This window comes from Orcinus orca, chromosome 1, assembly GCF_937001465.1.
Source record: "Orcinus orca chromosome 1, mOrcOrc1.1, whole genome shotgun sequence".
In the NCBI taxonomy this organism is placed as follows: Eukaryota; Metazoa; Chordata; class Mammalia; order Artiodactyla; family Delphinidae; genus Orcinus; species Orcinus orca.
The window spans coordinates 148,140,407-148,156,133 of record NC_064559.1 but is presented as its reverse complement, the minus strand read 5'-3'; the positions used below and the strand labels follow the sequence as shown (position 1 = coordinate 148,156,133).

At 40.1% G+C, this 15,727-nt stretch overlaps 1 protein-coding gene across 4 annotated transcripts in view; it reads left to right on the top strand.

Annotated features, from left to right (window-relative positions):
* TNNI3K (TNNI3 interacting kinase) overlaps positions 1-15,727 on the top strand; it is a 288,986-nt gene that overhangs the window by 168,464 nt on the left and 104,795 nt on the right. The window lies entirely within an intron of this gene.

The following is a 15,727-nucleotide window of genomic DNA, read 5'->3' as shown; positions in this document are numbered from 1 at the left end:
ATAAGAGAATTTCAGGTAACAACTAATTTGAATAATTTTTTTCAAAACAGACTCTCTATTGGGAGAGCTAGATTAGAGTCCAAGTCTTGTTTCTCTAAATCCATTGTTCTTTCTACTACACTATAGCTGGAAGGGTTTAAACTAGGAAGAAAGATGATGGTAAAATAAAGAAATTGGTAGAGACTTCACAGGAGAGGTCTAATTGCTAAGGATAAGAGTACTGACATCACCTGAAAGCTGGCAGGAGTAAAGATATAAGTCATGTCATTCAGGTGGGTGCCTGCTGGGCCTTCTCAGGCCCACTCTATAGATTACCACCATAAGCACTCTTGCATGGAATGCCCTACTGACAGCCAAACTCTCTATTTAGCAACCTTCTGAAAGCTTCCTTCCCACTTGAGCAAAATCTGAAAAACTGAAGAGTAACATGTAAGTCAAGGAAAGAGACCTGGATTGTTTTGCTTTTTAATTTATTCAGTTCAATAGGTTCTTTTTAGGACCTATTCATCCTAATAAAGGGTTTTCTAAATCTGGGGGTTAAATCAACCCTTTTGAGATATGTAATGACTTGTAATCTTTGGAACCAATAAAATTTTAGCACATCTTCTGGAAGACTTAATGCTTTAAGGTGATTTCTACCTAAGGTTATTTGTTCTTTTGAGCACAGTTTAAAATTGTTCGTACATCCCCATTCATATGTCATAAAATGAGGATATACGTATATTTTTTATTCCATGAGGAACGTATCATTTGTTTATTTGTGTTGTCATCTTTGTGTCAGGTTTATGTGAATAAACTATGAATGTTTTCACAAGCATTATTTCATTTAATATTTATCTTTAAAAAAACTCACAATGCTAAAGAAGAGAAATTTGAAGTTCAGTAAATTAATTTCTTCCCCCAAGTCACTCAGTTGACTAAATGGCAGAGCTGATATTTGAACCCAATTGCTCTGATTCCCAAAGCCTTACTCATTCCATGTTCCATAAATGCCCTGTAGCCAACCTCCAAGGGTCTGAGTCTGGGGCCACTCCAAATCATCATGTCCTCTGGAGACCAGACACTCAAATAGATGTTTGCATTTGTTTCCTTGACTGTACAGCATGTGTGGATAACATTTATAAGATTGTTGTTTCCATCATCATTGAGTTAAATAGAAGGGCTATACACAAATCAAAACCAAAGCCAAAAACAACAAACAAAACAAAAAACCACTAAATACTTTAGGAACAAAATGTTCTGCAGCGCTGGGTAAGTACAGAATACAGAGTATCCACAACATGCTGGATAGTAGATGTTTTTAGAATAGTAATCATTTGTCACTTCCATGCTGAATGCAAAGACTGGGTAGACGGTAAACTTGAATAAAATCACCGGGTATCTTTTGGCTTTGTTTCAGCTGGTAGATTCATGAGTAACCCAGTCACATAAGGCCAACGTCATGAAATATGCATGTTGTTGAACTATTTAGTCACATATCATATTTTCTATTAATACATTCTCATTAGATTTTCTAAGCACTATCAAGGACATTCATCCTTTCATGCTCCAGCTAAGCTCCCCCTTCCAGTCCCTTCCATCACCAGCACCCCTACCTAGCTGCTCCACTCCCACACCTCACCTCTCTCCTTCATTTGGTCCCTTTTTGCTTCCCTCTCCATGTCCAGCCTTTTCTCCTTAGTCATCATTTTCTGTCCTTTGTTACATTTACTTTCTTTAATTTATAGACTTCACTATTTTAACGCTCATCCTCTTTGCTTTCAGAAAAAACAGTATTCAAAATAAATGTTCCTAAATTAATGCAACATATTAGAAATTAGGCTGTACCTTCCAATTTAATTTTTCTTAAACTATTCTCTGTGACCCTGTCAGAGCATGTGTGGAGAAAAGTAAATGAATTTTCAAGCCAACTAGATGTGGATTCTAGCATAATTCTGACACTGTTACCAAATGTGTGGCCTCAAGGAAAATTATTTTAAGTTTCTCAGCTTCAATTCCTCAGCTCTAAGTCGAAATATTAATACCACCATAGAAGGCTACTATGGAGACTAAATGAAATGAGGAATTCAAACTACCTAGCTATGTTACCTTAGGGAAGTTACTTAACCTTTCTGCAATTCAATTTTTTCATGTTTAAAATGGTATAATTATTATACCAACCTCATTAGGTTGTGTGACAATTAGATAGGTTAACATATATTGCTTAGAACTATGCTTAGCACATAGTTCTATTTAAGTGTTACTTACTGTTATTACCTAATATCTAACACCATGCCTAACATTGAAAGATCTCCTATCGATCTTTTCTACAAATGGGATTCTAATCAACATTATTGACTTGTCCATAGGGAATAAGTGCTCAATATGTAGGAGGCATAACTGGACAGATTTAGAACATATTAGAAGGTAGAACTGATGGTACATGGTGACATTTTTAAGAAGGGATCGAAGGACAGGGAGGAATCAAGTTTGGTTCCCTGGTTTTTATTTGGGTAACTCAATCATGGTGATAACTTTCACTAAGAGAAAAGAAGCAAGCTTTGGCCAAGAATAGGAAGGGCTTAGGATAGAATATGGTACAAGGACCAACAGCCTGTGGCATTTAGCAAAACAGAAGTTCACATTGGAAAAAAGAGTTTTTTTGGAGTGGCAGGATAAAAAGTGAGAATAGCATATTGAAGAGGGCATAGTCAGTAAAGAAGTAGAAGCAGTAAATTTAAGAAAACCCTTCAAGGATATGGACCAGAAAGAGGAAGAGAGAAATAGAATGTTGTCCAGAGGGTTACTTTGAAAAAGGCAGGATGTTGTATTAGTAGCTATATTGATTATTCACAACCATAATGTTTCTTGAGCTGCTGTAATTTGCCAAGTCCTAGGAGGCAACATATAATAAAATGTTTTAAGAATAGTTTTAATGTATCTGGGGGAAATAAGAGATATATAGAAAAAGAAGAAATAAGAAAAGAGAGCATATTCTAAATACCAAATGTATGGAACTGAAAATAATGTAGGCATTCAGTTTCAGAGTCCCGGACGTGGGCTAGAATATTTGGGTAAGCTTGTTCTTGAAGCTGTTGCTTGCACAAGGGCATGGGGGGAGGGGTCAATGGGGTGAATAGAGCTTCAGGCAGAGCAGTCAATGATCAGTGGGGGAAAGTACGAAATGCTTATTCAGCTCATCTCCTTATCTTTAATGGAAAGGTGGGTTTGTTCTAAAGCTTTTTCTGTGTTCAGCAGTATAGTAGATGCCAAATAAATATTAACCAAATATTTGTTGGGTAAATGCTGATTATACAGGAAATAGACGGATAAGAATTTGCCTGGAATAAGGCTAAAAAGTGAAATCAAGGTTTTAAGTCTCAGAGAATTTATTTTGAGTCACAAATTTGGATCTATTTTAGAAAATAGAAAACAACAGTTTGGTCAGAGTAGCTACAGAATTCAATTCTGTAGAATTTAGGAAAAGTCAATGCTGAATATAACCACCCCTTAAAATCCCTAATCATTCTAATTCTTTCCTTACCTTTACTTCTCTAGGATCAAGAAGAAAATTTAATTCAATAAGAGTTTATTATCGATCACCAATAATTTCCCTGGTTCATGGATCTTGTGCCCGTGGAGCTTATAATCATATTGGGGTCAGGTGCTGGGAAAGCCAGGATAAGAAGAGATCACTGGACTGGGTGCTGAAAAATGGGGATATTTATTTAGAGGAAAAGTTGGAAGTGAATTCACATTTGGAGGAGACAACAGGAACAAAGTGAAGGAGAGAGGAAGGAAGGCCCAGGGGCCATGGTGGGGACAGCCACGCAGCATTGACAAAGTGTTAGAACTAAAATAGCCCTAAACCTTCATGGCTGATGAGTTACATTTCTGTGACTAATACTCTATCCCCCAGGGACAGACCATCTAGTGTCTGGAAAAAAACTAAGAGCCCCTCTTCTCAGCAACCAAAGAGACGCTGAACGATTCGGCAAGTTTAAAAAAGAAATAGATCTGTTCATTCCTTTTGAATTTTCAAAGTGTCCTTGAAGGAAGGCATGCAGGATTAAGAACATTTGTAACCTGCCCTTTTGCAGACATGGGCACTTCGTCTCCCTGTGCTCCCTGAGAGGGATGGAGACGCCATAGTAAAAGTCGTAGCGTCAGATTAGTCCAGTAGGTAAACGGTTTCCTTTCTTGATTTACCTACAAATCCCTGCTTCCCGAAGGACCGCAAGCAAGTTCCCCTGAAGTCACACTGTTCAGAACACTCATCTGTGGCTCATTCTGAGAGTTAGAAGGAGACCCTCCTTAGAGGCCGAGCTCTGCAGGAGCACAGCCTCTGTTTGTCAGAGACAGAGCCTACTCACCTGCTCTCATGGAGCTGCCCGCTTCCGACGCTGCTCTGTTTAATACGGAAACCTTATTTGTTGATAAAGCCCAGCTCTCCTCTCAGCTGTTATTTTTAAGCTCTACACGTGTACACCTACTTTGGGGTCTTTTAACAGGAAACTTGGCACATAATCAATGGTGTTTGTCACGCCGAACTCAGAGATTTTTCTTCTTTTACTTGTATTTCATATATTTCAGTTCTTATTCCATGCTCTCTCTGGCCTTTTCTTTTTCCCTATTAATGTCTAGGAATTAATTTTAACATGCAGAGATAGAGGGTTTATCACAGACCTTTTGTGTCTCAGTGTTAAATAGATGCTCAGAAGGCCCATGGCACATTCCCGAAGAGTTGGTACTGGATCTGCTCTCTTAAAAGTGGGTGAGAGGGCTTCCCTGGTGGCGCAGTGGTTGGGAGTCCGCCTGCCGATGCAGGGGACGCGGGTTCGTGCCCCGGTCTGGGAGGATCCCACGTGCCGCGGAGCGGCTGGGCCCGTGAGCCATGGCCGCTGAGCCTGCGCGTCAGGAGCCTGTGCTCTGCAGCGGGAGAGGCCACAACAGTGAGAGGCCTGCGTACCGCAAAAAAAAAAAAAAAAAGTGGGTGAGAAGAGTCCTATGACACTTTTGGGTACAAGTGAGTCTGGGTCGTCTGTAGTTGGTGCCCTTAGCATCTATGTCTCTGTATTTAACATGGGCTTGGGTCTTCAGAGATCAGGCAAAATGAAGTAAGTGAGGCAGGAAAATGAACAATTAGTCAGGAAATCCAGTAGTGACCTTGACAGAAAACAAAGCTCTTCAAATTCTTCCTTTATAAACAGATCATTTAATAATTTCTAATATCCTTTCAAATTCTAAAATATTGCTTGCTATATCTCTTGTTTGTCCTAAGTCCCCCAAGTTTTTGCTTTCATATTATTTTCTGTGTTTTGTTTTGGTAGACTTATGTACTCTCCTCAATGTAAATAAATGCCCAGTGCATTTCAGGGTTTACATACAAAGTGGGGTTTGCATACGAAACTTAGAGGTTTTAGTATTATTAAAAATCACTGTGTTCGGAAAAGTGACTAGGAAGCAGTATTTAGATGATAGTGGAAGCACAAAAGCTGGAAACTTTTTTGATGCTTTTGGTTTTGTGGTTTTATTTTGGTAATCAGGCTAGCTAATTATTACTTTTCTAACTCTTTGATGTCACATATCTTTGCCATTTTCATCCTTCCTCAAAATCCTGACCGTGCTTTGTGGGAGAAAATTTCCCCCACTGTCCTGAGACTGCACCCCCCCAAACATAGGTTTCACAACCAAATGTCTGAAGCCAAAACCCCCTGTTCATCCAGGGTCCCAGTGCATTAGAAAAATGTTAGATCCTGTGAAGGAAACATAGTCAATATGATGTTTTCCAATATTCCCTTTTTCAATTTTAAATTAAAATAAAACAAATGATATGTAATGAATGCATAGCTGTTGATGTCTGTGATATCGATTGTCCCTTTGTCATTCAAAAATGTTCCATTTTGCAGTTTGTGTACCTAAGATTCCTCATAAGATTACGCTCTGTTAAGAAGAATAAGCAATAACTTTAGTGTAGAAATGGAAATCATACTTGATTGTTGATTCTAGGGCACTATTTCGCAAAAACGTCACAGTCAATAGTGTGTGTGTGTGTGTGTGTGTGTGTGTGTGTGTGTGGTTAGATTTATTCAGGCATTATCACTGCTCCACTCGCGTTTCATGGTGCTGAGCAAATAGTAAGTGAAGAAGAGTATGGAGTTTTTTCACATTACCCTCAATAAATGGGTTTAACCACAACATAAATCTTATAATCCACCTCTTCAATCCCACTGGCAATGGGACAAATCCAGTAGTTTTAGAAGTAAGCCTTCAAATATACTTCTACTGACAGACTGGAGTTTGTTTTAAGAAAAGTCAAGGTTTTGCAATCCTTTGCATTTATTGGAGTTTTCTGTTTCCATGGTTTCTGAGCGTTCACTGAAATTAGGCTTTCAGTGTTTAGAAGTTCATGATATGAGACTTTGGTTAATTCCTTCTCTCTTACCTAGATTATGTTCAAGATTAGCATATTGTTATTCCTGAATGAGCTTGGGGGAGCTATCGTTCTGTCAACATGTTTCTTCTCCTGCATGCCTTTTCCAAAGGACCAGGGCAGTCTGTATGAAGCCAAACTAGGGTCACTTTTCGGCAGCAGGGAAAAATAAAATTACAGTTCTTATTTTTAGTGAAGAACTACCTTCAAAAGATTAATAGAGAAATCCAGGCTTAGGCTTCTCTGGCCTTTGGCAAGGAGGGTGCCCTGATGAAATAAAATCTTAAAAATGAGTTTCAGAGGCTTCACACTTCCTGCAGAAGAACAACAACAAAATTTTCTTTTCGTGGTAGGCATCCTGGAATAGTTTATGTTGAACCCCAAGGTACAAAGGATGTATCAAGAATATACGTAGGGGCTTCCCTGGGGGCATAGTGGTTGAGAGTCCACCTGCCGATGCAGGGCACACGGGTTCGTGCCCCGGTCTGGGAAGATCCCACATGCCGTGGCTGGGCCTGTGAGCCATGGCCACTGAGCCTGCGTGTCCGGAGCCTGTGCTCCGCAATGGGAGGGGCCACAGCAGTGAGAGGCCCCCGTACCACAAAAAAGGAAAAAAAAAAGAATATACGTAGAGGCTTTATTTAGCTATGAAGCAGAGTATGTGATTTCTGATGTTACTATACAATTGTTACCAGGTTTCTACATGCAGCCAAAATTGTGGAACCCTCAAGTGGTTGCTGAGGGTCCCATTACCACATAAACATACATAATAAGTAAATATCAATAAGTTCTCTGAACCCAAATATGCTATCTCCATTATCTGGGGCTCAAACCCAAGACCTCCAGCAGTTACCCCTCATGAAGATAATGAGTTTTTGATTAACTGTTGTTACCTAATGAAGTAGGAAGCAGAGATGATAGAAAAAAGTCAGAGGCAGAAAGATACCAAAAAGAAGAGACTATGAGAATATGTGTAGACGACAAGGCGCTAACTAGATGATTTGGAAATATTTTTTTAGGAAAGGGTACAGAGCTCCAAAGCAAGTAGATGTGAGTTGCACTGCATTTCAAGGGTCTAGCTAACACCTTAGATTATACGTGAAACAAATTAGAAGCAGTTCAGAGTATGGGGGTCACATACTCAGAGGTAAAGAAGCCACATTGAGTTTGGCAGTGGCAATTGCTCAAGGATGACTGGAGAGGAGAGAATAATGTGGTTGCCTATGCTGGAGGTCAAGAAGGCAGTGCTCCCCAGAGAGGGGTCTTAGGCAGGAAGAGAGTCCCAAGTGATCACGTAGCACTACCACCCCACCAGCAAAATGTGGCAGCAGGCAGATCCAGGGCCCCTCAGCATCAGGTCTGAGTGATTGCTTGTCAGGCACATGTGTTTGTAAACTAATGACTTTCACAGTGTGATGAGATTGAAAATGAAGCCTAATTGCTTCCACTGATTTAACCCTTGGAATGCTTCCAGGCATGCTGATAGCCATGTGTCTTTAATCATGTGAGTTAATCACCATCAGGCATATAACAGAAAACAGTGGCTTATAGGAAGTCTGGGAAGCATTGCTGTTCTGTTACTAGATTTACAGTTTGGGGGCTGTCATCTCTTCAAATAAGGACACTGAGAGGTTAGCCATGCAAACTAGTGTTCGTTAGTAGCCACTGACATAGGCAATTACATGGTTGTATAATTCAGAAAAAAATGAATTAATATTTATGCGATTTTTTTAAGTGGCTTAAAAAAACTCTTAATGGCAGTGGAGTGAGAGTTGCAAGTCACCTTGATCCTTCTAAGGCCACCATGAACTTCGGTCTTGCTCTGGAAGAAAGTCAGAATTGGAAAATCGTCTCATAAACAGGCCAGTCTGATTAATAGTGACAATTAGTACTGGACTATAGTGCATAGCCAACTGATTATGAATCATTTGAGCACTTTAGGTAAATTTTCAATACAGGCAATTAAAATGAAAAGAGTCATGATGCTTACATAATGACTTCATTAAATTAATTCAGTTCTGAGGTTGGAGAAAATTTTCTTTTGTAAAAAGAAGGAACCAGCAGAATTTAACTTCCATTCACTTTTGTTTAAAAGAAAACTGGAGAAAACACTTAAAAGATATAAACACACACACACACACACACACACACACACACACCCCACATTGAAAACAGCTTGCTCTTTTTCTGAAAATGAACTGTTATTACTGTGGAAGAAAGAAGTGAAGGTCAGAGCATGGGTTGTATTCACATCACTTATTTGAATGAAGTAAATCTTTCCCTCAGTTACATTCTGTATTCTGCTAAGTGCATGCATTGTTGAGGTTAAAAGAACTTTACTGTGGAGTGATCTGTAAGGGACAGACACTTCAAAAAAGATAAATACTCAGTTCTGTTACATAAACAATTGACCCAAATCATTTGCTTCATGATGAAAGACGAAGCTGGAGCCAAGTCCAAATACTGCAGTATCAATGCAGTCAGGGAACCAAAGATTCTTTTAGGTGAAATGCAGTCATTCAATCAAGCAGCAGTAGTATTGTACATTTAGACAATGAGAATGGAAGGAGAAGAGATCTAGGGCTAAAAGTGAGTTGAAATATTCCATAGTAAAGTCAGTTTCTTTTTAGAAAAAAACTTATTTTATATTGGAGTACAGTTGATTATCAATGTTGTGTTAGTTTCAGGTGTACAAAAAATTGATTCAGTTATACATATGCATGTATCTATTCATTTTCAAATTCTTTTCCCAATTAGGCTGTTACAGAATATTGAACAGAGTTCCCTATGCTATACAGTAGGTCCTTATCAGTTATCTGTTTTAAATACAGCATTGTGTACATGTCAATCCCAAGCTCCCTAACAATCCCTCCCCCCACTCTTCCCCCCTGGTAACCATAAGTTCGTTCTCTAAGTCTGTGGGTTTTGATTCAGGAAATCACTTCACTTTCAAGACACATCACTTAATACCCAACATGTACACGGCTGTATGGTTTACAAAGCACATTTGCCTTTAAGTCATTACAAACACTCCGTAAGCTAGGTCCTATGTTTATTAACAACAACCAATACTGGGATTTCTGTGGTGGCACAGTGGTTAAGAATCCGCCTGCCAGTGCGGGGACATGGGTTTGAGCCCTGGTCCAGGAAGATCCCACATGCTGTGGAGCAACTAAGCCCGTGCACCACAACTACTGAGCCTGTGCTGTAGAGCCCACACGCCACAACTACTGAAGCCCACGTTCCTAGAGCCCGTGCTCCGCAACAAGAGAAGCCACCGCAATGAGAAGCCTGTACACTGCAACCAAGAGTAGCCCCTGCTTGCCGCAACTAGAGAAAGCCCATGTGCAGCGAGGACCCAATGCAGCCAAAAATAAATAAATTAATTAATTTTTTTAGAAAACCTATTTAGCAGTTCACAGTTTACAAAATTCCATGTGTTATCTCTTTTAATATCCTTCATTCCCCTCACAATTTTTAAAGATAGGAAAGGAAGACTTGAAAAGTTCAAGTATTATGATTTAATCACAGGACTAGAAACAGCAAAAACCAGGTATCCTGAATATGGGTCCTTGTCCTACCTACTACCTCTTATCCCTCCTATTCTTAAGACTCTTTCTTCTCCTTTGTTAATGATCTTTTTCAGAATTAATTCTTACATTCTCTGGATTCTTCTCTAGGTCTTTCACAGTGAAAACCACTTTAAATTCTAGCTTGTGATGATAATGTCTCTTCCTTTTAGTTTGCATTGCATTCCCAATCAGACTGCATTCTCTTTGAAGGCAGACACTGCAGTTTCTAGCCCAAAACTAGACCTTCACAGCAGGAAGAGTAAAGCTGAGCAGTGCTCACAGGGGTGACCATGATTGCAGCTTATCATTTCTCCTACAACACAGGATGACCCAGGGCAGCAAGAAAGCCGTTTCAGCTGCTGACACTGCCAGGTTGACCTGGCACACTTGTCAGCCAAACAGCTTGCTTCTGAACATAAGCCTCACTTGTAACAACAAAATCACAAGTTAGCAAATAACATGGGCTTTTAAAATCATACTCACTTAGATTAAGTCCAAGTGTTAAATCCAGAAATGCTAAAAAATCGCTGTAAGAATTAAGGACCAGTTGACCTTTATCTGCTTAACTTCCTTTAATGGTTTTACCAAACTCCCTGCTATCTGGAGAGCGCTCCTCAGTGACACTTCACCCTTAACCATGTGTCTGGAGAGTTTAGAAGGCAAGCAGTGTGTGCCGGTGGGCGTGGGCACTGTTGTGTGTACAGATTGGTGTATTATAGTAGCTGTTCTCTGCCTTCCTCTCGGGGTAGTCTATCTGATCTCCTGCCCCTTACCTCCCCTGGATTCCTTTCCCAGGTGGTAGGATTGGGGCTAAGGTGCTAGTGCCAGCAGTTACTGACAGGTTTCTTTATCAAATTCAAATTAAAAGGGTCTGACTCAACTGTTTCCACCAAATGTGACCATGTGCGTGAAGGTGCTCTGTAAAGCATCAGATATAAGAGCAGACTCCCACTCCCCAGAACCTTCCACAAAAGCAAAGAAATAAAAATGAACCTCCCAAATGGTCTTCTGGGGGAGAGGAAGTCTCAGAATTCCCATCGCCTTTCTTTTATTTCTCTCTTTTGATCCTGATGATATCTTCCAAGCCACTGACACTCCTCATATGCCTGGCTTATTTCCCAGGTCGGATTGCAAGTACCCGTTCACAGTGACTGTGCTTCAGTCCTGTGTATGACACATTAATCATACTCTGGGAGGGAGGAAGGTTAGTCTTTGCCTGCTGTGTCTTGGTGGTACAGAGGTGTACTAGATTACTTTCCATGTAGCTTGTTACTTCAGTCTTATGACCTTACAGTCATACACTGAACACAGGTATTTTAGACACTAGTTGGTAGACCATTCTTCACCCAAGCAAAATTTCTGGAGTATCTGTTCAGAAATCCAGCCTTAGCAGTTTGGGCTCCTCAGGGCCCATCCAGACGATGCAAGGCTCAGCTTCTCCTAAAAAGGGCAGACTTTGGAGACTGAAATTTGATTGCTGGATTCACCTCTTACCAGCTGTGATACTGGCCATCTTACATAACCGCTCTGAGCCTCCATTATCCATCTGTAGAAGAAGTATGCTAATACCAACCACAAAGTGGCTCCAGGAGGAACGTAAAAATCTTGAAAGCACCGGCGTGTGCCCACAGGAGGCTCTCACGCAATATTTAATCCCTTCTCTCTTTACTACCACCCTATCTGTTACTGTCACATGACTCCCACAACTTTCACTATTCTCACCCTTCTCAAAACTTGCAGTTCACGACATATCTCAGTAATAACCCTTGAGCTCATCACTAATAATTATCACACCACTTCTATTATCCCAGCTCCCAGGTCAGCCCTTTCCCTAGGAACCCTCTGCTCCAATGCCAGTGACCTGTCAGATTACCTCTCTGACTCTGATATGACACCCATCAGGAGGCATTTGTGCTGTCACTAATTAGCACAGATTCCATCAACTTCATCCTTACTTGTCCCCCTCCATTTGCTTCACTCTAGATAGGAAGTATGGCTTAGCACTAAACTAAAAAATTAATGGGTGAATCTTAGAGGTAGTTCTAAAAATTAGTTTTCTTTGTTACTGAGCATTTAAAGAAGAAATGGACAGATCCAAAAGACTATCTTGAGGTGAAGAGAACATTTCATTTTATTCCAACACTTCCCAAAGTGCTCTCATTCTGCAATGACATTTTCACAGCATCCTTTTTGACATTTGGCCCCATTTGCTGCTATGAACTCACATTGTCCTTATGTTCCTAAATTGTCACTACATCTTTGTTTTGTTTAATTTGCTATTGTTTGTTAGGGACAAAAGAGTTCACTTTGAATGTTATTTCAGTTCAGTAAAAATAATAGCTATTTATCTGGTGAGTCCAATCTTGCCAAGCACAAAAATGACTTTAGTCAAGTTCCTTAGCCTCCCAAGTCAGCCACTATACTTTTCATAAAAAATTCACAGGATTTTTAGTAAGACAGCCATTTCAATTTGGATATGTTATTGCTTTCTGCTTAAGTATTCCAAACTGGAAAAGTTGAAGATGATCCTAAGTTTTTTTTTTTTTTTGCGGTACGCGGGCCTCTCACTGTTGTGGCCTCTCCCATTGTGGAGCACAGGATCCGGACGCGCAGGCTCAGCGGCCATGGCTCACAGGCCCAGCCGCTCCGCGGCATGTGGGATCCTCCTGGACCGGGGCACGAACCCGTGTCCCCTGCATTGGCAGGCGGACTCTCAACCACTGCGCCACCAGGGAAGCCCGATCCTAAGTTTTTTGTTCCCTTTTTTTCTCTATATCTAAGCTGTCCCAAGATCTAAACACTTCTTTCAAATATTTTGATGGATTCATCCTATTTTTTTTGTTTTGTTTTGTTCTCCACTTTACCTTATTACTTTTGTCTTTCAGTACCTCAAATTATTTTTGAACACTAGTCCCTTGCTTTTAGAGCATTGCACCCTATGTATAAAAACCTACTAGCTTTTTGTGTCAAGCCTGGAATTCCCTCCCTGCTTTCAAATTCCCTTGTAATCCAACACCACCTCTGCTCAGTTTCCCCCCATGACACTCCAGCATGTAATCTCCAATTTAGTAAGTACATCCTTCTTTTACTCCTCTTACAGACTACACACATTCCCAACTCTTGGCCTTTACCAAGATTTTCCCTGACCTACACTTCTTTCCCCCTTTGTCTCAGCCTCATTTCCTCCTCACTGCATTGTAAGCTCATAAGCTCTTTGCCTGTCTTGGTCACCACTATATCCCCGTGTATAGGAAATTTCCTGGCGCATGATCAGCTCTCAGCCGATATTTGTAGACTGTTCCTTGAGGCCCACTTCAAAGCTAATTTCCTTTTTTTTTTTTTTTTTTTGGTGGTACGCGGGCCTCTCACTGTTGTGGCCTCTCCCGTTGCGGAGCACAGGCTCCGGACGCACAGGCTCAGCGGCCATGGCTCACGGGCCCAGCTGCAGCATGTGCGATTTTCCCGGACTGGAGCATGAACCTGTGTCCCCTGCATCGGCAGGCGGATTCTCAACCACTGCGCCACCAGGGAAGCCCAAAGCTAATTTCTTTTATAACTCCACTGTTTTCTTTGAATTCTTATGTTACCCACACTCATCTAAGCTTTCGTGAGCTGAATTTAAGGTCTTTGAGGATGGAATCTATAATGTTCATCACTTTGCATCTCTCATAGTGTCCTTTTTTAAAAACAACATATAGTTATTCTTTTACATTTGTGGAAGTCAGAGGATCAAAATTAGTTTTCCTGGGCTAAACTCAAGGAATCATCAGAGACAGTGCTTTCTACAGGCTCTAGAGGCGAATCAGTTTCTTGCTTCTTCCAGCTTCCAGAAGCTGTGGCATTCCTTGGCTTCTGGATGATTTGCTTTAGTTGCTGCCTCCATCATCACATTGCTTTATGATTGCTAAATCAGTCCAATGTTAGCATATATTTATATGTTTTTATCTTGATCTCTCCTTGCTGGGAAACCCAAGCAAAAGCAACCGTTGTTATTTGAAAGCCACTGGAGAAATAAGAAGAAAAGCTAAAAAAAAAAAAAGACCTTGAGTTATCCTTCTTTGTATGTTTTATTGTTATTCTTCTCTCAAGGTTCAGGTCATCAAAGAAGTGGTGTTAAAAAGGCTGAGTTTCTAAGGCAAAGTCAAGTTAGCAAGGGTAATTAACATTGCTATTGAGTTTGTGTTATCCTAAAATTCAGTTAGTTATCTAAGGTTTTGACTTAAACCGTAGATATACGAAAAACCTCTGTAGGGAATATCCTACAAACTTGACACTTTTCAAAAAAACTTTATTAGCGTAGAGTTAATTTACAATGTTGTGTTAATTTCAGGCATACAGCAATGTGAATCAGTTATACATATGCATATATCCACTCTTCTTTAGATTCTTTTCCCATATAGGCCATTAGAGAGTATTGAGTAGAGTTCCATGTGCTACACAGTAGGTCCTTATTAGTTATCTTCTTTATATGTAGTAGTGTGTATATGTCAATCCCAATCTCCCAATTTGTCCCTCCCCACCTCTTATGCCCAGGTAAATATGTTTTTTTTCTACATTTGTAACTCTATTTCTATTTTGTAGATAAGTTCATTTGTACCTTTTTTCTTAGATTCCACATATAAGCGATACCGTATGATATTTGTCTTTCTTTGTCTGACTTATTTCACGCAGTATGACAATCTGTTGTTCCATCCATGGTGTTGCAAATGGCGTTATTTTGTTCCTATTTATAGCTGAGTAATATTCCACTGTATATATGTAGCACATCTTCTTTATCCGTTCCTTTGTTGATGGACATTTATGTTGCTTCCATGTCCTGGCTATTGTAAATAGTGCTGCAATGAACATTGGGATGCATGTTTCTTTTCAAATTATGGTTTCTTCCAGATATATGCCCAGGAGTGGGATTGCTGGATCATATGGTAGCTCTATTTTTAGTTTTTAGGTTTTTGTTTAAACATCTTTATTAGAGTATAATTGCTTTAAAATGGTGTGTTAGTTTCTGCTTTATAACAAAGTGAATCAGTTGTACATATACATATATCCCCATATCCCCTCCCTCTTGTGTCTCTCTCTCACCCTCCCTATCCCACCCCTCTAGGTGGTCACAAAGCACCAAGCTGATCTCCCTGTGCTCTGTGGCTGCTTCCCACTAACTATCTATTTTACATTTGGTAGTGTATATATGTCCATGCCACTCTCTCACTTTGTCCCAGCTTACCCTTCCCCCTCACCATGTCCTCAAGTCCATTCTCTAGTAGGTCTGCATCTTTATTCCCATCTTGCCCCTAGGTTCTTCATGACCACTTTTTTTTTTTTGATTCCATATATATGTGTTAGCATATGGTATTTGTTTTTCTCTTTCTGACTTACTTCACTCTGTATGGCAGACTCTAGGTCCACCCACCTCACTCCAAATAACTCAATTTTGTTTCTTTTTATGGCTGAGTGATATTCCATTGTATATATATGCCACATCTTCTTTATCCATTCATCTGTCGATGGACACTTAGGTTGCTTCCATGTCCTGGCTATTGTAAATAGAGCTGCAATGAACATTGTGGTACATGACTCTTTTTGAATTATGGTTTTCTCAGGGTATATGCCCAGTAGTGGGATTGCTGGGTTGTATGGTAGTTCTATTTGTAGTTTTTTAAGGAACCTTCATACTGTTCTCCATCGTAGCTGTATCAATTTACATTCCCACCAACAGTGCAAGAGTGTTCCCTTTTCTCCACACCCT